This window comes from Lactuca sativa, chromosome 2 (assembly GCF_002870075.4).
Source record: "Lactuca sativa cultivar Salinas chromosome 2, Lsat_Salinas_v11, whole genome shotgun sequence".
NCBI lineage: Eukaryota > Viridiplantae > Streptophyta > Magnoliopsida > Asterales > Asteraceae > Lactuca > Lactuca sativa.
In genome coordinates, this window is record NC_056624.2 from 198,429,118 (window position 1) to 198,453,539 (window position 24,422).

Genomic DNA, 24,422 nt, shown 5'->3' on the forward strand with positions numbered 1-24,422 from the left:
GATTTTGGTTAACTTTTGGTCCTATGAGTGAGTTTTGGTGGCTTGATGCAATACCATAAGTCAACATCTAGTTATGAGTTGCTGCTCTTGACGTTTATGAGGTTTCTAAGTCTTAAAGTCAACATCTTTTGGGTTGAAACTCACCCATGCATGAGTTGAGTTCATTTTATGGAAGTAGAAATGTTATATTTCGAGTTTCAGTTCATTTGGGGCATGTAAAGTCACCAAGTCAGTGACTTTATGGTTCTAGACGTTGATTATGACTCAGATATATGGTTTGGACCCTTGGACTTAAGCAATAAGAGCTTAATGAAAAAGTTGGCTATATGGATGAGTACGTTGGGCGTACAAGCCTATACACGCAGTGTACAAGCCAAGCAGTGAGTACGCTTAGCGTACATCTTAGTACGCTCCGCGTACTCAGTCAAAGGGATTTTGCAAGTTGGGCCGAGGGTTTGGGTTTCCTGTTGGGCTTGGGTTTATGAGCTCTTGTTGGGCCTTCTAAGAGCAAGTGTCTTGGACTTGGAAAAGATTATTGGGCTTAGGGAAGGCTCATGAAAGGGTTGGTCCCAACTAGGAAAATTGGGCCATGAAGGATTATTTGGTTTTGGGCCTTTTAGATTTTGGATTTGGGCCTTAGTTCTGGGTTAACTAGATCAAAGGTAAAATGGTAATTTTACCCCAAATATGGATTATTCGATATACTTTAGAACCCAAGTGTTAATTGGGTGTTATTTTGTACTGATAGCTCGGGGAGTCGTCAGGACAACAACTAGGGATCTTCAGTGAGATTCAGCATTCGAGGTGAGTTTCCTCACCATGTATACATGTCGAAGGCACCAATGCCGACCCATGATATGATCAGTTTAAATACTTACTGTCTGTGTGACAAAAGTATGTATATGTGCTTGTATGTTTTCTGGGCGGGGCCCGATGATTATCCTGTATGTTATTACTTGCTATATGATTTGTATGTGGGCGGGGCCCATTATTCGAGTTTGAGAGGGGCCCGTTATACTCATTGGGCTGGGCCCGTTATATGATATGTATGTATGGTATGCGGTATTTTGGGGAACTCATTAAGCTTAGTGCTTACGGTTTTTAGTTTATGTTTCATGTACTTCCGGTTCTAAGGGGAAGAGCTCGAGTTGACTGCATTGCACACACCATATGGATTCTGTTTATGGACACACTCTAATTTTATGATTTTTGATATACTTATTTTTCTGGGTTGTATGAACAATGTTTTGGAATACTGTTTTTACTTAAATTAAAAATGAAATTTTTGGGTCATATTTTTTGGATGTTACAAGTTGGTATCAGAGCCTTGGTTTGAGGGATTTGGGCACACTCTCGGGTGTGTCTGAACTCAAACTAAGGATTTGGTAAAGTTATTTTTTCCAAAAAGAGATATATTTTAAGAAAAGGTTTTTCTAAAATAAGAGAGGGTGTTGTGCATGCAATCAGCTGAGCTCAAGTAAGTTTCCCAAAATACTCATACATGTTATTAGATATGCTTTGATATGTGAATATGTGAATCACATGCTATTTAAGGCTAAGGATTTGCTCAGTTTTGCATGATAGAATGCTAGGAGAGATGCCTTTGTATGTCTATTGTGTGAGCTTGTAGAATTGCATGCTAGTGCTGATCAGTCGGTGATAGGATGACCTGATTAGGTGATGCTTGGTTCTGATTACTTGATGCCCGAATGTTGCCTGCTTTGTGCTTTTAGGAGTTCTAACTAACTTTAGCTAACTAGTAAGCGAATATGCTAAGTCACGTATTATAAAAACTAGAAAATATAGAAGGTTAGGTTTTAACTCTATTGTGCAACCCTTGTTTGATTCCAACCGTTATAGTGTGAGACCTCTTATTCCAAGAATTATCTGGTCTTTTTGTAATATGTAATTGTATTCGTGAGCTAGTTAGAGGAAGTTAGCGGGAGTTCCTTCTACAGTTGATGGCGGAGAGTGGTGTGAAGTTTTCCCTAGGAAAACCTAGGATGATATTTAGTGTTAGGAGCCTTATCTGTGAGGGGAATTGTATGGTTATAAAGTGACTTGGTAGAGTCAATGTAATCATTGAGGAAAGTACGGATAAATGTGGAAGGTAGTATGGGTCTGTACTCTGTATTATTGGAAGCAGAGGATCCATACTCGACTCAAAGAGGGCTACGATGAATCCAGGGAGCTTGTTGAGTTGTAATTCCCCGATGTGTATATATATATATATATATATATATATTTGATGCGCATTCTGATGGTTTGTCTAGTCTATTTTTAGTATGGTGGCATTGTGAGGCAGACCTGTTGGCAGTTCTGGTGCCAGTGAGGGTTCGGGCTAAGGTTCTGGAGTCAAATAGCTTGATGAGCATGTATGGTATGTAGTATTTTGGGGAAACTAACTAAGCTTTGTGCTTACTGTTTATGTTTAAAATGTTTTCAGGTACTGTTTATTTTTAAGGGGAAGAGCTCGACGTGATTTGAATCGCATCCACGGATGTTCTGCACTTAAGATATGATTTGTACTCTGATAAATATTTTATACATTATCCCACCTTGTTGGTTTTGGAACGAATGATTGATGATTTTGGTTGATTAAAAATAAAAAAATTTATTTAGTATTTTTTGGGATGTTACATGTGGTTTAAAACAATATATTTTAAGTATATGAAACCAAGAGGACATAAAATTAGGTTTAGAAAATTGTCTCGAAAAGATTCATGTGTCTACGAATACTTTTAATTAAAAGCCACCTATATTGTAATTGAATTCATAAAAAAATGCCAAACTCTATTCAGCAAGAAAGACCCGAATCATTGTGAAATACATATTGATTGCCACTATAATTTAGTTGGCATGGTTACTACTCGATTGTAGTTTTTCAGTTTTTTTAATTTTGATTTTTTTAAATTGCTAACAACTGTTTTCAACGTAAGCTCATTGCTAGCTTTACTATTATTTAACTATTGTGTGTTTATTAGGCTATGAAGTGTTTCTCGATCTTCGATGATGGATTGAACAAATTTGCCATCAATGCACACCTTCCTCCGCCATCTACAACCTTTGTAGATGGTTCCAATGATAGGGTATATATAGGTTCTAGTGGTTTATCGGTGGAAAAGGGAAGGAGATCCGTCTTTTTTTTTAGATGGAACATGATTGTCTCCGGTGTGTTTGTGTGTGTGGGTTTTACTGTTCTGAAAACCAACGACAGTGGTTCTGATTTAGCTTATCGATTTTTCACTGGGGTCACTAGATAGGTTGCATAAGGATTTATTTTTGAAAAATTATTGTTTGGTTTCTTTTAGTTTGTCATAGAAGACGGATGAGGTGGGGAAGGACGACGATTGTTTGTTTCATCAAATGCCTCAAAGCTACCCCAAACCATACACTCATTTTATGTATATTAGACACCAAAATCGAAACAGATTTAAACAATAAGGATCTCCCTAGTGAAAATAAATAAATAAATAAAGACCAAACGCAAGCTACCACAAACCATATGAACCAATGGTGGAATTTACTCTCTTTTGATAATTACCCAGTAAGATCCTTTGAGGCATTTGATGAAACAGGTTGTGACAGCTAAGATACATGAAATAGATTAATAGTCGAAAAAAAAGTCAAAGTGTAAAAAAGAATCAAAGCACAAAATAGCGACCACAGTGGGAGTCGAACCCACGACCTTTTGATCCGAAGTCAAACGCGCTAATCCACTGCGCTATGCGGTCCTTTGTGTTTATTTGTCCATAGCTATTAATTTATATATATCTTCTCTCATCATTTTTTTTCCGCTGCCGCTTTTGTACTCCTCAGCTCCTGCTCGTTTCTGTCCGCCGTTGATCCTGGTTTCAGTTGCTAGCGGCGGTGTTCTGATTTTCTGCCCCTTTGCCGGTTTGCCCCCCTTCTCTATTTCATCCCGAACATTGAACTCCTCTCGTTTCTCGACTTTGTAATTCATTATTACTTTGAATAGCCTAATTTTTTTAAGAACGTTCCCGCAACAACAAACATAGCAGAATAAAATTTTCAAGAAACATTACTTGGAGGTTGTTGGTAAAAAAATGGTTTAAACTCTTGAACTTATGTCTAAGGTTAAATGTGACAACTTACTATAGTATAACCGTATAAGCATTAGGATAAAATCATAAGATTAATCCACACACAGATATCAAATGTAATATATGTAAGCAATAAAACAAAATCATATTTTTTTTCATAGTTTTTATCATTAATAACAAAACATATTGCATTTATTCTAAAATATAAGTAATAGCTCATAAAATATTTTTGTCCCATATTGGATAAATGTATTACCAAGTATTCACCTTGGAAAGTTAGTCTAGTGGTAATTTCTACATTGTCCTTCGTTTTGAGTAAAGTTCACTTCATTATATGTATAATGAACCCATTCAACTAATTTAACATTCACTCATAATTGTATTCCTACTATTTGTTATCTAATTCTAGTTCTTATATTATCATAAGACACTTTTAGAATATCCTAATCTCATAACACTGAAAATCACGTGTTATATCCTTTTAAATATGCCAATTTGTTATATTTGTGTTGTCAATGAAATACAAGCATAAATATAAGGGTAAATTACACGAATGGTCCTTGTGGTTTGGGGTAATCTATACGTTTGGTCCCTAAGAAGAATTTTTAACTCAGACCATCCCTATAGTTTGTTTTTGTTACGCGTTTTGTCCCTGATAGACATAAAATGACCGAATTACCCTTATTATATATATTTTGCCTTATTTATCCATTATGATAAATAATAAATAAAAACCAATTAAAAAACTAAAATAAAATAAGAAAATGTGTACTGGCCATCATGATCCCTTAATCCCCATTCCTCTATCCATATAAGTTCGCCGAATCCACATGACATCGTCTTATACCCCGCCGTCGACCACCTTCGCTGCCGGAAATCACCTCTTCCGCCCATTCGTTCCTCTTTGCTACTGGTGTGTAACAGATTTACAACTCAGAAGGATATGGTGTGTAAGAGATAATCCATCACCGTCGACCATCATCCCTATGTCCTCCCCTCTCCCTGCAAAATTAAACCCCAGTGGTCGTCCTTGCACCTGGAGAACGAGAACAAGAACCAATTGCCAGATTTTTTTATTTTTGGATGTTTTCGTTTCTACATCCTGGTGTTGAAAGGGAGACGAAGGGTGAGGGGAGGGGGAGTAAGTGGGTGATACGATGAAATAGGGTGAGAGTCGTCAGGTTTAGCTTTTCCCGATCTGATTTCTCCGGTGAATTCCTTCAGGTTTGATTTCTGGATATGCTTCAAATTTGTTCCTAGTTACTCTAGTGTCTTCTTCAAATGTGGTTTTTGGTTTGGTTTTCTTAAGGTTTGGTTCAGATATGGTGGTTAATTTTCTGATTTTCCAATTTGCTTTTCTGATTTGATTTAGATTTAGGGGTAATTTGCTTATGACTTGGTTCTTGCCTTGATTTTTCGGCGATTTGCTTCGGACAAAAGGGTTTGTGATGGTTTGTAAGTAGTCTTATTGAAGAAGACAAAGGGGCTGGTGGTAGTTGGGTGGTGGAGAACCTGACGAAGAAGGCGAACAGTAGGGGTGGGTTGGATGAGGTGAAGGAAGACAACATATTGTTTATCAATTTTTAATAATAATAATATTACAAGTAATAACAATAAGAAATTATTATTAAAATATGATCTTAATTATAAAAAATAATCATGTAAGGGCAACCGAGTCTTTTTAAGGATGGTAGGGACTCAACGCGTAACAAATACATATAAAATGGATGGTCCGAGTTAAAAATTCTTCTTAGGGACAAACACGTAGATTACCCCAAACCATAGAGACCATTTGTGTAGTTTACTCTAAATATAACTTAGAATTCCTTTGGCCAAATAATTCCAAGCGTAAAAATACCATTCAATACAAATAATAATAATAATAATAATAATAATAATAATAATAATAATAATAATAATAATAATAAGACTACCATTGTTCTTGCACCATTTACATCAACCATAACATGCTTATTTCAATATTTGTGATTTTTAGACTAAAAATGCCACAATATTTCACAATCTATGTTCAATCAAGTTAGAATTACAAGAGAACATGTACATATTCCTTCATCATAATCCATACTTAAACCATACATGCAAACTAAATTTCAAGAGTAGGTCTCATATACAAACCCAAATTATCATAGTTTCATCATTTAAAAGAGATCAAATGTGATGATATATTGATTTTTCAACCATGGTGTTAAATTCCTATTAAAACACCTTAGACTTCACCCAAGAAGAACTTCCACAATCATAATTTGCATCTTGGGTTCACATATATTGGTGGCGATGGTAGTGGTGGTGGTAGCAAGTGGAAATAGTGGCGGCAGAGGCGGTGGTGGTTATGATGGTGACGGTGGTTGTGGTACTAGGGGTAGTGGTGGTGATGGATGATAGTGGTTTCATTATGGTGGCGGTGGTGGTGGCAGAGGATGGTGATCATAGCAGTAGTGGTGGTGGTGGTAATGGGTGGTGGTCGTAGCGGTTGTGGTGATGGTGGCTAGTGGCAGTGGCAAAGGGGGTAATAGGTGGTGGTTCTGGCGGTGGTGGCAGGTGGCGGTGGTAGTAGGTGACAATAGATGTGGTGGTGGTAGGTGGTAATGGAAGTGGTGACATGTGGCATATAGCGGTGACGACAATGGCGATTGTGGTGGTGACGATAATGACAATTGTACGCGGGGCGTATGTGGCCTGAGACTAAAACCCTAATCTTCGGAATTGTCCCCTATTTAAGCTCATTTATGGCCTGTAGACCCTCACCTTTATTAGTCTCCTCACCTTTAAACGTCCCTAAACCCCTAAGTTGTCACTAGAGGTGATTTTGAACTTGAAGTGACAAAAAAGAGACATTTTTGGTGTGTCTGCGGGAAGAAGAACTTGTGGTGCAAGCCTTGGACGTGGTTGAGCTTCTAGATCCAGCATCTACTTTATCTTAAGGAGCTTTTGGAGGTATAAAGTCCATACCTTGCTTATCTATTGCTTAGATATCTTCTTAAGCTTGTTTTGATCCTTTTTGGTCCATTTGGTTGGTCTTGAAGAGTTAAGACCACTTGAGATGCCAAACATTGTACATCTAGATGTTTAGTGGACTCCTTAAGCTTAAAGGTTCAACTTTATGGTCTTTGTGACCTCCATGCAATTATTAAGTCATTTATTAAGCTCTTTTGAGCTATAGGTCCTCATTAAGCCATGCATGCATGTAAAGTTGGCAACTTTATGTGATTAACCACCCCAAACAAGTCAGATCTGAGTTTTGGGCTAATGTCTTAACTGACTAAGAGCAAAAGAATGAAGTTGGCTAGGCAGGGCAAGTACGTTGGGCATACAAGCTTGTACGCGCCGTGTACAAGCCCGTATACGTGTACGCTTAGCGTACAAGCTGAGTAGACCCCGCATACTCAGCAGTGGGCTGCGATTATTGGGCTCTTCTGTATTCGACTCTATTTTGGACTCTAGTAGGTGAAGGCTATATTTTAGGATACCAGAATATCGTTTTGGGTTGAGGATGTTTTGGACTTGTTTTGTGGGCCTTTAGTGTTCGGAGTAGAGCCTTTGGGCATTAGGGCCCATTACGGTGTTTGGGTCAAGATTGACTAAGCCCATTATGGGTAGGGTGAATAGGGGAACCTTGACCTTAGGAGTTGGATTAGAATTTAGGCCCATAGTCATACCTTATTCTAATTAGGGTATTTTGTCTATATTCAATGCGAGATTTCCCAGATCAATAGCCAAGCAGTTAATACTTATCAGTAGACCGAAGTGAGTTTCTTCCTAGTATTATGGGTCAAAGGCACCAAGGCCAACCCATTATATGGTTATGTAGTATGCTAGCTGTTGTGTGATACATGTTGTGATAAGGTTTAAACATACCCCAGGGTGGGGCCCAATATGGCATGACGGGTTGAAATATACCCTAGGGAGGGGCCTACTGTGATATGTTCGGGTTGAAATATACCCCGAGGGTGGGGCCCATACTTTCTTTTTGGGTTGGAATGAACCCTGGGGCTCATTTGTATGATTGGTATGTGGTATTTTGGGAAAAATCACTAAGCTTTACCTTACAGTTTGTATTGTGATTTTAGGTACTTCCAGTTCTAAGGGGAAAGGCCCAGCTTGATGGTGCAACATTCACTCTACACTATTTTCTGCATTCACCGTTATTGTCACTGTGATGATTTTATTTGATAATGATTATGTATTGGATTTTGGAATAAAAATTATGATTGTAAATCTTAATTAAAACCAAAAAATTTTCTCCTAGTTTTGGGGGTGTTACAAGTTGGTATCAAAACCTTGGGTTGAGAGATTCGGGCACACTCTCGGGTGTGTCAGAAATCAAACCGAGGAATGATAATCTTTTAAAAGAAAAGGAATTTAATTTTCTGAAAAATGTTTTCTTAAGTAACAAGGGAGAGTGCAATGCATGCGATCGGCCGAGCTCAAGTAAGTGTTTACCAAAGTTATCCGTACTTAATTATTACCATGATTGCCTGGTCTGTGTGATACCCACCTTATAGACTGACTTCGTGAATGAGGCCTACTAACGATAAGACTAGTTTATTCTTATACATACATACATATATATATATATATATATATATATATATATATATATATATATATATATATATAATATATATATATATATATATAAAAATCTTACAATAAATAAAGTATAAGATTGTTTTTTAAACTTGTAAAAATCTAAGGGTTGAAATTTAAAACCTTTTCAATAATTAAACTTTTAATCACGGAATTTAAATTTCAAAACTTGAGGGCAAGTTTTTGAACTTTTCAAAACACAAGGGATCAAATAACAAATAATATAAATCAAACAATTAATTTAGTGATTATCTATATTTGACCTAATTCAATTTATTGCAAGATAAGTTACCCAATTAATTTAAATAATCAATTTTAATCATATAAGGAATTTATTATCTAACCAATTGGTAATTATCTTGTGTTTTGGCAAGGATAATCTTTCAATAACAATAAAAATCGAATCTTATCACTTAAAAACATATAAGGCAATTATCCTTCAGGAAAACAACAAGAAAATCCGAAAATCCCTCGGTCTGACGCTCCGACTCGCCGAAACACTCATTGGACTCGCCGAGTTGGGTTGACTCGTGTCACACCCCAAAACCATGAACGGCGGAAACGTTCTAGGGCGGAGGACGTCATGTACAGTATCACAACAACGAATAGTAGTAAAAAAGCAACAACATCATCCATCGCATTAATAATATAATTTCATACAATTGTGTTCTGTCAAGTTTTATAGACACCAAAAATACATATCAAAATAAAAGACGAGTCTTGAACAAACTTCATCTTCTCAAAGGCCTGGCACCTGTACCTGTCTACTAGTGACCTGAGAATACAAGTATTTTGAAAGCGAGTATCAGCTTAAAGCTAGTGAGATCATAAGTATATTAGTGTCTGTGTTTGTATGAAAGCATTTGTAAATTGTTAGTAAGATGTATTGGTAAGATGTTTTGTACTCCCCTAGAAACCCTATGTTTCCTACTAATTGTAACCTTCTACCAAGGCATCTAGTGTCTATGCGTGTGTCTCTTGTAAGAGTGTGTGTTTTCCCAATTCTGACTATCATTAACGAAAAATATAGTTTTTATATTACCGTGCATCGTGTGAATATTCACGAAGTGAATGTAATGGGAAAATATCATAGTACTGTAGTATTTGTAATAAGTGACTACTGCTGTACTAACTACCTTAAACCAAATGGTATTTAAAGTAACATGTGATCGACCTGTATCCTGCTACCGACTCTAGTAAAACGACGATGTAAGACGCCATAAGAAATGACATTTGGCACCCGTAGACTTGCAAGTCCCACTGTAGCGAGCAGCAAGGTGTAGCATAGTCAATCCAGTATAGATCTATACGCAAACTCATACGCTCCCCAATTAAGGAGATTCTGGATACAAAAACGGTCATGGCAGGTAGTGTCATGCCCCGTTTAACGGTTCACATAACTGCATGAATGTGTATGTAATGAATGTGCTAGCCGTATTGTGTGTTCTTTCTCTGTCTAGCCTGTATGTACTGTAATGTTCTGCGTGTGCTAGCTGCAATGTGTGTTCTCTCTTTATCTAGCATGTATAGTAATGTACTCTAACGTTCTACGTGTGCTAGCTGTAATGTATGTTCTTTCTTTGTCTAGCATGTATAGTAGTGTACTGTGTGTACTACCCGTATTGACTCATGAATGAACTGACTCATTGTATGTTTCATTGTTCTAACAATAGTATTAGTATCTTCCTACACTACCCCTATGGTAGCTTACTAGTAATGTATGATCATGTTTGTAAACACTTGCTACCCAAAGGTATGGAACTGGTTGAAAGAACTTTTATGTCTATATATGTATACATAATATATAACTAATAGATAGACGACCTTCGGACGGATAACCGATGCCCTACAACTACATCCTAACGAGGAAAAGGAGATAAAGCGAGCTAGCCTTCCTAAGCCCTTAAAACATTACTTATATAACTATACATACATAGGCATGCATTTGACAATAAGCATAAAAGAGTTTAAGTAAAAGTATTTGACAAGTATAAGATTTTGTAAAAACAGTTTGAAGTAAAACAATTTGAACAGTAAGCAAACTACTGGTTTAGTAGTTATTAATCACATGTGATTGATATAATAACTATAAGTATTCAACTTGTATTCCCCCCCCCCCCCCCCCATAAAAGCATTTAAAAACATTTAAAGCATTGATTAAGGGGTATGAACTCACCTGTAGTGAGTGGTATGGATGAACTGATGAAACAGGATTGCTAGGTGTCAAGTGAAGTCTTGAACATACACAATGATCCTAGTTGTCATATAATATCACATATATGTATCCAATTAGTCTCTAAACAACTAATAAACAAAGTTAAGACACCCTAGGACATGCTAAACACCTTATATAAGTGTTATAAGTCCCGAGGATTGCATATAAGTGTTGTAGGACATGGCTAGTGTGCTTGGGGTTCAAGGAAAACACCATTATGGAGTTTACGGTTTTATAGTCACTAACAAAAGAGTTTATGGTCGTAAAACCTTGAGTTTATGGCCGTAAGCTCCTCCTTTTTTGACCATTTGATGATTTGAAGCCTTAAAAGTCCCTATAAGCTTTTCTACTTGAAGTATGTGTCTATGGAAGGAATTAGGACACCATTTCACTCCTAAATGGAGTTTACGGTTCCTAAACCATTTTCCTTTGAGTTTACTACCGTAAACTCATATGATTTATGGTATTTTGGGATTTTCAAGTCCTTTGCTCAACAAGGAAAGGATTTAGACATTTTTCTAAGGCTTGTGAAGGACTAGAGCACACTTTGACACATTTATTTGGGGTTTACACGTCCAAGAGCATTCTTGGACCGTAAACACCTTGATCTATGTGTTCCTGGGACGATTTCTTGATGTTAAGAAGTATAACAAGCTCTATGATACCCTAGGATAGAATTACTTACAATATAGAAGCTTGAAATGAGCTAAAAGTCCAAGAACACTAGTGTGTGTTCTTGGTGTAAATTGAAGAATCAACCTTTTGGAATGATTTCACGGTTAGAAGTGTGTTAAAACACTAGATTAAGTCATATAATCACTTAAGAAGGCTAGAAACACTTACTAGATTGAAGATCTTGAAAAACTTTTGGATGATACTTGAGAGAGAAATGGGTTTGGATCTTGAGATTTTGGAAAAAGTGTAAATAATGACAAATTGTCATATATATAGTCCCAAATTTAGGGTTTTTGGCTGTAAATATTTTATTCAGGCAGTAAACTCTAAGTTCTTGGAGTTTTGGAATAACAGTGTTGCACAATAAACCCTAGTGCATCCTCTCTCCTGATATCTCTTAAAGTGTAAATCCTGAAATACTCAAACTTATTTTAAAAAGTCTGAAAATTAACAACAACTGTTCTGACTTCTATTGACTTGATATGTTTGTACATAATAGAAATTTCGGGTTGTCACATCATCCCCTCCTTAAAAGGAATTTCGTCCCGAAATTATAATTTAAGCAAATAAGTAGTTACAATTAACTAAGTACAAAAGACGAGGATATTTCAGTTTCATCTGATCCTCACGCTCCCAAGTGAATTCCTGTCCTCGTTTGGCGTTCCAGCGAACCTTCACTATCGGGATATGGATTTGTTTCGTTTGCTTGACCTCTCGGTCCATGATCTCTACTGGTTCTTCCACGAAGTTGAGGCTGTCGTTGATCTCGATCTCGTCGAGTGGGATTACAAGAGTCTCGTCGGACAGACACTTTTTCATGTTCGATACGTGGAAGGTAGAATGTACGTTACTGAGTTCGTGCGGTAAGTTAAGTTTGTAAGCTACAGGGCCGATTCTTGCGAGAATCTCGAAAGGCCCAATGTACCTTGGATTTAGCTTTCCACGCTTTCTGAAGCGTATCAAGCCCCTCCAGGGTGAGACCTTCAATAGAACACGGTTACCCACAGTGAATTCCAACGGTTTCCTACGTTTATCAGTGTAGCTTTTCTGTCGGTCTCTGGAGGCTTTCAATCGTTCACGGATCTGAACAATCTTCTCCGTCGTTTCCCGTATGATCTCCGGACCTATGAGAGTGCTGTCAAGAACTCGTCCTTTAGCTAACTGGGTATCACCCACCTCAGCCCAACACAGAGGGGATCTGCACTTTTGGCCATAGTGGGCCTCGAATGGAGCAGATTTTATGCTCGTGTGATAATTGTTGTTGTAGGAAAATTCGACAAGGTGTAAATGAGTATCCCATGTTTCCCAAAGTCGATCACACAGGCTCGCAACATATCCTACAAGGTTTGGATAGTTCTCTCAGTTTGCCCGTCGGTTTGTGGATGGTAGGCTGTACTCATGTCCAGCCTAGTTCCTAAGGAACTTTGTAACGACTGCCAGAATCTCGAAGTGAATCTACTATCTCTGTCCGAGATAATGGATAAGGGAACACTGTGCAGTCGTACAATATCCCTAATGTAAGTTCTTGTAAATTTCTCCATCTTGTCTGTTTCTTTGATCGGCAGGAAGTGTGCAGACTTGGTCAGTCTATCGACGATGACCCATATGGTATCAAGTTTACCCGTTGTCTTGGGTAACTTGGTTATGAAATCCATAGTTATCCGCTCCCACTTCCATTCCGGTATCTCGGGCTGTTGTAGTAGACCGGAGGGTTTCTGGTATTTGACCTTGACCTTTGCGAAAGTAAGGCATTTACTCACGAAGGTAGCAATCTCTGCTTTCATGTTAAGCCACCAGTATAACTTTTTAAGATCCAGATACATCTTATATGATCCCGGGTGCACGAAATAATGAGTGTTGTGCGCCTCGTTCATGACCAAGTCTCTAAAACCACCGAGTTTCGAGGTCCAGATCCGGTCCATGAAATAATAAGCTCCACCACCCTTAACCTCCAAGTTCTTATCCATCCCTCTCAAGGATTCACCCGCCACGTTTTCAGGCTTCAAAGCGTCGAGCTGAGCCTCCTTAATTTGTGTGGACAAGTGTGAATGGATTGTCATAGTCAATAATTTGACTCTACGACCAGAATATTCCTTCCGACTTAGGGTGTCAGCTACTATGTTGGCTTTACCCGGATGATAACGAATTTCGCATTCGTAATCACTGAGTAGCTCGACCCACCGTCGTTGCCTCATGTTGATCTCCTTCTGGTCGAATATGTGTTGTAAGCTTTTGTGGTCTGTAAAGATAGTGCTTTTCGTACCGTACAAGTAATGTCTCCAGATCTTCAGAGCAAACACAACTGCTCTCAGTTCAATATCGTGGGTCGTATAGTTGACCTCATGTGTCTTCAGCTGTCTAGAGGCATAGGCGATGACCTTACCTCACTGCATCAGAACACATCCGAGCCCTTGATTCGACGCATCGCAATAGACAATAAAGTCTTCTATTCCTTCGGGGAGGGATAGTATTGGTGTGGTGCACAAGGCTCGTTTGAGCGTTTGAAATGCTCTTTCCTGCCTCTCTTCACAGTCAAAGGCCACGCCCTTCTGGGTCAGTGTTGTAAGAGGTTTTGCAATGCGGGAGAAGTTCTGAATGAACCTGCGATAGTAGCCAGCGAGGCCTAGAAATTGACGAATTTCTGTAGGCATCCTCGGTGCTGACCAGTTCTCAATGGCTTTGATTTTGGAAGGGTTCACATGTATTCCCTCTTCGCTAACCACGTGCCCTAAGAATTCGACTCGTCGAATCCAAAATTCGCATTTCGAGAACTTCGCGTAGAGCTTCTCCGAACGTAATGTTTCGAGGACTTGTCGCAGATGTTGACTATGCTCCTCCTTACTACGAGAGTAGATAAGTATGCCATAGATGAAGACGATGACGAGCTGATCCAAGTAAGGATGACACACCCTATTCTTTAAGTCCATGAATACAGCGGGCGCGTTTGTCAATCTGAACGGCATCACTACGAATTCGTAGTGCCCATAACGACTTCGGAAGGCTGTCTTTGGAACATCCTCCCCTAGCACTCGTACTTGGTGGTATCCGGATCTCAAGTCGATTTTTGAAAAGAAATTCGCCCCTTGCAGTTGGTCAAATAAATCGTCGATACGAGGCAACGAATAACGATTTTTGACAGTCAGTTTGTTGAGCTCCCTGTAGTCGATGCACATACGAAACAATCCGTCTTTCTTCTTGACGAACAAGACTAGAGCTCCCCAGGGTGAGAAGCTTGGTCTTATGAAGCCCTTGCTGAGCAGTTCGTTAAGTTGATCGGACAGTTCTTGTATCTCTGCAGGTGTTAGACGATAGGGCGATTTGGCTACGGGGGTAGCCCCTGGAACTAAGTCGATTCGGAACTCGACTTGACGTTGCGGAGGTAATCCTGGGAGTTCTTCTGGAAAGATTTCGGGAAATTCGCGTACTACTGGAATGTTTTGAACGTCCTTCGTTTCTTGGCTCACATCGACCACATGAGCAAGGAATGCACGACATTCCTTTCGCAAGAATTTTTGAGCTTGAATGCTCGAGATGATACGAAGGTTCGTGTCGGGTTTGTCGCCATAAACTACTAGGGTTTCGCCAGACAGCAGATTAAAGCGAACAACCTTTTCGTAACACATGATATTGGCACGATGAAGACTCAACCAATCCATGCCGATAATGACGTCGAAACTTTTAATGGAGACCGGCATGAGATCGATCGAAAATGAATGAATATCTAAAGTTAGGGTACACCCTATGAATATACTGCTAGTGCTCTTTGTCTTTCCATTAGCCATTTCTACAGTGAACGGTTCATTAAGTGCTCGTGATTTTTGCTTAAGTAAATGAGCAAATTTTTGGTTCACGAAACTCCTCTCCTCTCCACTATCAAATAGAATGCACACATAAGAGTTATCGAGGAGGAACGTACCAGTGACCACTGTGGGGTGGCAACCGCTTCCTCATGGCCTATGGCCAAAACTCTTGCTGCTCCACCGACAAAACCTGCCTTCGGGCAGTTTCTGTTGAAGTGGCCTACCTCGCCACATCTGTAGCAAGTTTGGCCCACTTTAGCACCGGGGGATTGGTTGATTGGCTTCGCCAGAGCTTTATAGAAACGGGCAGTGTGCCCCTTCCTATTGCAGTTCAGGCACTGCATCTCCCGGCAGGCACCGACGTGATGGAAGTTGCATTTGTTGCACTTGTGCAAACTTCCAGTGTACTGGTTTAACGGAGCATCAGCGGCAGGTGCTATCGCAACATGTACTGCCATGACCTGCTGCTTTTTGGCAACCTTAGCCTTCTTCTTGTCATCCCAAAACTTCCGCTTGGAATCAGCGGTTCTTGTGGGCTATGAGATGGTTCTTGTGGGCTATGAGATGGCCAGGGTAGTTGTTGCGGCCGGGGTACGAACCCCATGGTCTATGAGCCACTGTGCCAATCGTTTGGCACTATCAAATGTAATGAGGTGTGATGCCAATACATTTCCTTGGTATGGTGGCACCAGCCCCCATATGTACCTCTCGATTTTCTTTCCCTATGTATTAACCATGTTGGGACAGAGGGCCACCAGTTTACAGAACCTGGCGGTGTAGGTGACTACGTTGGAGCCCTTCATGGTTAGGCTCCACAGTTCTTCCTCTAGCTTCTGGATCTCGCCCCTCGGGCAGTACTCCTCAATCACGAGGTCCTTCAAAGTTTCCTAGCCCATAGAATTTGCCACTATGAGAGATAGTGACTTAACATGGCTATTCCACCATGTTAGGGCTTTTGTTTTAAAGGTGCAAGCAGCGAACTTCACCTTGATCTCCTCGGGACAAGAGCAGATTTCAAAAACCGATTCGGTTTTCTCGAACCATTACGAGAGGGCAATGACTCCGCCAATCCCTTTGAAGGACAATGGCTTGCAGTTGGTGAAGTCCTTGTAGGAGCAATCTTTCAAGCACACAGGGATTTCACCATGAGTAGACAGGACAGGGGTTCCTCCTCCAGTGGAACCAGATGAAGGATATTGAGCCATGGTTGTAGCCACAGCTGCAGCTATAGCAGCATTTAGGGCTGTCGTGTCGAACTGAGGAGTAGGTGGGTGAGGTGGTGGTGTTTCGTTATTAAGGTTTCTCCTTGGATTTCTGCTAGGCGGCATCTTTGATCTATAAGTTTATGAAGATGAAAACATTGATAAGAATTTAATGGAAGAATTGATGAGAATGACTCATGGACTAACTCTTCATAGCCCAACAATACGATTGAATGCAGATCTAGAACTAATAGATGATCACATTTGGATAATGATTCCCATAAGATCAGGTGCCTGTCAATATTACTGGAATTATAGATGCAACAAGTTCAGGAAAGACGACCAACAGAAGGAGGCCTTACATCAACCAAAATGGGAAAATTTTGACAGAATTACAACCTAACCAAGACCTAACAGGCCTATGATTTACAAAGATAGGGAATTAGACCAGAGTTTTACATAACTAGGTTATATCCAAAAGAGAGAAGTTGATGAGAATCTATCAGCGACGAGAACTACCAGAGTGAGTTCTTGATCCCGACAGGAGACATTCTATGTCCCTCATGCACCTATAAGCTCTTGCTTGCTGAGCTCGAAGTTCTCTGACTTCAGCTCGGGTTTCAGCGAGTTCCCTCCGAAGAGCTACATTGTGAACCAGAGCCTTTTCGTGAGCAGACTCTAGCTGGCGAATGTGGACAGTGTTAACGCCAGAATTGGCGTCAATCTCCATGACTCGGTTGATAGCTTCTCGACCCTACTCGGTGTTCCGAGCAATCCTACGAACTATGATTGGTAGGAATCTGTCAGCAGAACCTCCCTTAGTGAGGTTGTAGAAACTTCTGTCTCCATTGTAGGGAATGGGTTGACCTTGTTCCTGGCTCCATCTATTCAAGTTTGTGGCCCACAGAGGTGTGGGTCCTTGAAATGCTAGATGAGGGTTTGGATTTTGATCAGTTGGAGGTAGGTTGTTGACTTCTGGCTCTGAGTCAAAACCATCAGAAAAGCCTTCAGCTTCATGATCATCCAAAGGAATTGGGTGATCATCTTCTAATTCTTCTTCCAGCCATCCTGCATTGCCGTGGTTGGGATAGTACGGATCTCTGGGAAAGTGGAATCCAGCCATTAAATCTACGCGAGAAGAGAGGTATAAGAATCTAGCACATAAGTAACTTATAGTAATGAAAAATACTCCTATAGTATTTTAATTTTAGGTTCTATTGTTCTCATTGTGGTATTGTGGTTAAGTTTTTAGACTTGTTGCAACCTCACAACCACACTTAGGCACATGCTAGTCAACCCTCGGATAATATAGTTGATCAGGCTATATCTTCCCAGTTTTGACAATATGTCTCTAAGTCTAATTGTGTTGCTCAACAATCGTAATACTTTTGTACTGTCTTAGTGACACTGATTTTAGTATGAATGCAGGCACGTATACTTAATTAAATATTTTAATATTTAAAGTATAAACTCTTGGTCAGAGTATTTTAATCCCATTGTATTTATAGTTAGTATATCGTTTATGGGTTGATATACTCAATTCACTACAAACAATGCTCTGATACCAATCTCACACCCTAAAACCATGAACGGCGGAAACGTTCTGGGGCGGAGGATGTCATGTACAGTATCATAACAATGAATAGTAGTAAACAAGCAACAACATCATCCATTGCATTAATAATATAATTTCATACAATTGTGTTCTGTCAAGTTTTATAGACACCAAAAATACATATCAAAATAAAAGACGAGTCTTGAACGAACTCCATCTTCTCAAAAGCCTGGCACCTGTACCTGTCTACTAGTGACCTGAGAATACAAGTATTTTGAAAGCGAGTATCAGCTTAAAGCTGGTGAGATCATAAGTATATTAGTGTTTGTGTTTGTATGAAAGCATTTGTAAAATGTTTGTAAGATGTATTGGTAAGATGTTTTGTACTCTCCTAGAAACCCTATGTTTCCTACTAATTGTAGCCTTCTACCAAGGTATCTAGTGTCTGTGCATGTGTCCCTTGTAAGAGTGTGTGTTTTCCCAATTCTGACTATCATTAACCAAAAATATAGTTTTTACATTACCGTGCATCGTGTGAATATTCACGAAGTGAACGTAATGGGAAAATATCATAGTACTGTAGTATTTGTAATAAGTGACTACTGCTGTACTAACTACCTTAAACCAAATGGTATTTAAAGTAACATGTGATCGACCTGTATCCTGCTACCGACTCTAGTAAAACGACGATGTAAGACGCCATAAGAAATGACATTTGGCACCCGTAGACTTGCAAGTCCCACTATAGCGAGCAACAAGGTGTAGCATAGTCAATCCAGTATAGATCTATACGCAAACTCATACGCTCCCCAATTAAGGAGATTCTGGATACAAAAACAGTCATGGCAGGTAGTGTCATGCCCCGTTTAACGGTTCACATAACTGCATGAATGTGTATGTAATGAATGTGCTAGTTGTATTGTGTGTTCTTTCTCTGTCTAGCCTGTATGTACTGTAATGTTCTGCGTGTGCTAGCTGCAATGTGTGTTCTCTCTTTATCTAGCATGTATAGTAATGTACTCTAACGTTCTACGTGTGCTAGCTGTAATGTATGTTCTTTCTTTGTCTAGCATGTATAGTAGTGTACTGTGTGTACTACCCGTATTGACTCATGAATGAACTGACTCATTGTATGTTTCATTGTTCTAACAATAGTATTAGTATCTTCCTACACTACCCCTATGGTAGCTTACTAGTAATGTATGATCATGTTTGTAAACACTTGCTACCCAAAGGTATGGAACTGGTTGAAAGAACTTTTATGTCTATATATGTATACATAATATATAACTAATAGATAGACGACCTTCGGACGGATAACCGATGCCCTACAGCTACATCCCAACGAGGAAAAGGAGATAAAGTGAGCTAGCCTTCCTAATCCCTTTAAACATTACTTATATAACTATACATACATAGGCATGCATTTGACAATAAGCATAAAAGAGTTTAAGTAAAAGTATTTGACAAGTATAAGATTTTGTAAAAACAGTTTGGTAAACAGTTTGAACAGTAAGCAAACAACTGGTTTGGTAGTTATTAATCACATGTTATTGATATAATAACTACAAGTATTCAACTTGTTTCCCCCCTAAAAGCATTTAAAAAAATTTAAACCATTGATTAAGGGGTATGAACGCACCCGTAGTGAGTGGTATGGATGAACTGATGAAACATGATTGCTAGGTGTCAAGTGAAGTCTTGAACACACACAAGGATCCTAGTTGTCATATAATATCACATATATGTATCCAATTAGTCTCTAAACAACTAATAAACAAAGTTAATACACCCTAGGACATGATAAACACCTTATATAAGTGTTATAAGTCCCAAGGATTACATCTAAGTGTTGTAGGACATGGCTAGTGTGCTTGGGGTTCAAGGAAAACTCGATTATGGAGTTTACGGTTTATGGTCACTAACAAAAGAGTTTACGGTCATAAACCCTTGAGTTTATGACCTTAAGCTCCTCCTCTTTTGACCATTTGATGATTTCAAGCCTTAAAAGTCCCTAGAAGCTTTTCTACTTGAAGTATGTGTCTATGGAAGGAATTAGGACACCATTTCACTCCTAAATGGAGTTTACGGTTCCTAAACCATTTTCCTTTGAGTTTACTACCGTAAACTCATATGATTTATGGTATTTTGGGGTTTTCTAGTCCTTTGCTCAACAAGGAAAGGATTTAGACATTTTTCTAAGGCTTGTGAAGTGCTAGAGCACTCTTTGGCACATTTTTTTGGGGTTTACAGTCCAAGAACATTTTTGGACCGTAAACACCTTGATCTTGGTGTTCTTGGGACGATTTCTTGATGTTAAGAAGTATAACAAGCTCCATGATACCCTAGGATAGAAGCACTTACAATATAGAAGCTTGAAATGAGCTAAAAGTCCAAGAACACTAGTGTGTGTTCTTGGTGTAAGTTGAAGAATCAACCTTTTGGAATGATTTCACGGTTATAAGTGTGTTAAAACACTAGATTAAGTCATATAATCACTTAACAAGGCTAGAAACACTTACTAGATTGAAGATCTTGAAAAACTTTTGGATGATACTTGAGAGAGAAATGGGTTTGGATCTTGAGATTTTGGAAAAAGTGTAAATAATGACAAATTGTCATGTATATACTCCCAAATTGTCATATATATACTCCCAAATTTAGGTTTTTTGGCTGTAAATATTTTATTCAGGCAGTAAACTCTAATTTCTTGGAGTTTTGGAATAACAGTGTTGCACAATAAACCCTAGTGCACCCTCTCTCCTGATATCTCTTAAAGTGTAAATCCTGAAATACTCAAACTTATTCTAAAAAGTCTGAAAATTAACAGCAACTGTTCTGAATTCTTTTGACTTGATATGTTTGTACAGAATAGAAATTTCGGGTTGTCACAACTTGCCGAGTCCATGAGGTGAGTCGCCGAGTCAGTTCGAACAGAGGGCCTGAAAACGTTTTTCAGCAAATAATCAATCATAGCATCACATGAAATAGAAACCAATCAAGGCTTTGATACCACTGATGGGTTTTATGCATCAGAACAATCCTATGTGCTCATACAAACCCTAATGCTTGGATCTAGGTTTCTCTATTGTACATGCAATGAATCCAAGACTTGCAAATCCTAACCTAGCATACATAATTTCAAAATTAGATAATTACATCAGATCTAGATGTTTACCTCTTCAAAATGTGGCTTGAATCTTCTTCTCTTGAGCTTAGAGTCACAATTGTAACTCTTCTAATGAGTCACAAACACCACAAGCAAGAAGGCAACTTTTGGAGATGAGGAAGGATGCTAATTTTCGGCCCTAGGGTTTCTCTTGGAAGCAAGTGGCCGGAAATTGAAGCCTTGGGGTCTAATTTATAGTGAAGGCTGCTATGGTTTCAGTCTAAACCCTAATGGACAACTTAGCCACCAAGCAGCCCAAGGGACCTTCTGGAATAAGGCCCTTGGACGAAAATATGATGATCTTTCATCATAATTTCGTTCCCCTTTATTCCATTAGGTTTCCTAGCCCAAAACTCAACTATCACACAATTGACAGTTTATGCCCCTTTATTTAATTGTTCTCTTTTAGTCAATAAATTAATTCCTAATTAATTTATGACCAATACTAATTAAATAAATATGATTTCTCCTTTAATATATTATTCTTATAATATATTAATAAACCATAATATCCTCTCTCTCTCTCTCTCTCTCTCTCTCTCCTCAAATTACCTTGTCAATTTGCTTTGGTGAAGGCAACCCAAAAGGACCATGCACAACCGGGTCAAGTACAGATCAAATATAGTTACAGAATTAGACATTAATCCAATAGATTTGACCATCCCCAATTGTAAGTATTGTCTACAGACCCATTATTGACCATATTTTCAATTGCTTCAGTTTCATTAAAGAGTTTTTCTATTAATGTGTTTATGCGAACAATTTCAGCTCGGGCTAAATCCTGTTGACTGAAAGCAACATTTAACTGCATTTCACTAAGCAACCTAGCATATTTTTCTATTTCAAATTTTGCTTCTAACATAGTTACCTTAAGTTTCTTGTCTTCTAGTCTTCCTCTCAAGTGATACAGCTCTTGGGTTGCAATGTTCTTTTCATCTAAGGCTTTGTTATAATTTGAAAGGACATCAACACATGTTTGAGTAGGTTGTTCTAGATATTGTTCACAATCGTGCATGTTATAATTGTTTGATTGAATCATAAATTTTACCAGTTCAATGATGCTGATGTTACCTTCCTTTTCCATGAAGCAATAATTTTTCTTTGGGTTTTTGATGTTCTCCTTTTTATTTGGAACCAGATACAGCTTTCCTCATTTCCACTTGATGTCATTGTCTTCATCTTCATCTCCTGAAGAACATACTTGATGGTCTCTCCTTACTTGTGTTAGAAATGCTTTTTCAACCCTTTCATTGTCTTCAGCTTCTTAAGCCATTCTAAGATAGAATTCTTTGTCTTTGGCAACGTTGGCTTTGTAATCTCTTGCGAAGTGATTATCCTTGTGACACTTATGGCGTATGAGAGTTCCTTCTTTCTTCTCTTTAGTTCCATCTGCAGTATCTAACAATTTGTCTTCTTTTGATGCTTCAATGGAGTTTGTGAGCATCAAAGGTGTGTTTTGAGACTGAGTTGATATGGTGGATTTTTGGGACATTTAGAGGGCTGAGGATAGTGTTGATGTGAGTTGTTTTGAGGATTGTAGTTACGGTTAAAAGGAGGTCTGGTGAACTACTGCTTTTTTATGGTAGTTGAGTGGAGGAAGTCTGTTGAACTATTAGCTAACAAGGGCTAATGTGTGTTGAAAGGCTTCTTCGTCATCAGGTTGCATCTCTAGTTCATATGAATGTAGTGTGTAATTATATGGGGTTTCGTATGGTGACTCTCCGGTATGATGATACTGAGGTGAACGGTTGGCCGACTGTTGTGAGTGGGCAACCAAGGCGAGCAGTCCACCTAGATCCATGCAATCTTTCATCACCGTAGACTCTTGAGCTTATACAACCACATAGTTTTTATCTTGTTGTCACCTTGAACTATCATCTTTTCCATGGTCTACTGCTTTCTTAAGCCATTTAGGAATTATAGATTTGTTTCATGATCACTTCGAGTGATGCCTGCATTTGAGAGTTTTGTGACAATGAGGTTGAATCTTTTGAAGGAATCATCAAGATTTTCACTAGGAAGAGCTTTGAAGTTGTTGAACTCGTTCATGGCAGTGGTTAGCTTCTTGTCTTGAGCTTGCTTTATTCCTTCATAAAGATTTTGAAGAACATCCCAAAATTTTTTTTGCTAATTTATAGTTAATAATAAGATAAAAACTGTCAAGAGGAACTCCATAAGAGATTTCATAGAAAGCAATTTCATCTTTCTCCATCTTCTTAATGTAATCGTTGGTAGGTCTGCTCATGGCAACTTGACCACCTCCAAGTCTGCTTTGAGTTTCATCGGTGACAATGGGAGTAAGGATATGTATATGTGGTCGTTTTTCCATAGATCTCCAAACTTCCTTACCAAGTCTTCTTAAATATCTTTCCATTTGTTGAGACTAGTGATGATATTCACTTGCAACAAGTGTTGAAGCTCAATTCGAACCTCCAACACTGTTAAATGTATTTAGAGATTAAGCTTGTGCATATTTCCTTAGATTTTGAAAAAGATGAGCTAAGTGGTATAGAAAGTCTTTTTAATTAGAGTTTTTCTTTTGAAACAAGTTATGCTTTTTAAGAAGATTAAAAAGCAACCACTATGGCTCTGATACCAATTGTTGAGAGAAAAGTTAAGATTAATTTCTGGAAATGTAAGTTAATCTCAATGGATATTTTGATAAACTCAACAATGAATATATATATATATATATATATATATATATATCAACAAGATTAATCAGTAAACATAAGAAAATAATAATACATAGTTGAATTCTAACAAGGTATGCATTCAACCAAAAGTTAGTAAATGATGAACAACATAAGCAAGAGACAATGAAGAAAATGAAGACTTGTATTCAATAAAGAGCAATACAATGGAAGTTTGCGAAATGGTACTTATAGATTGATCAGCATGATCATCTATTTATAGCAAAACTGAGCACATGATAAACAATAAAATATATCTAAGTCAGGTGGCCATGTTTGCCACGCCTGGATTGACATAACTCATCTAACACACAACTTCAGAAAATGTGAACATTATTTTTCTAACAGTTCGACATACAAAAGACAAAACATGCTTTCTTCGGGTCAACATCCTTCATTCTGGTATTCCAAGTCTTTAGTGTTGATCTTCAAAGTCTCGCA

General features: G+C 38.5%; 1 non-coding gene across 1 annotated transcript; it reads right to left on the reverse strand.

Moving 5' to 3' along the window:
- Positions 1–3,660: 3,660 nt before the first annotated feature.
- On the reverse strand, positions 3,661–3,734 carry TRNAR-UCG (transfer RNA arginine (anticodon UCG)). Its single transcript has one exon. It is a non-coding gene; the product is annotated as a tRNA-Arg (tRNA).
- Between the last annotated feature and the right edge of the window lie 20,688 nt (positions 3,735–24,422).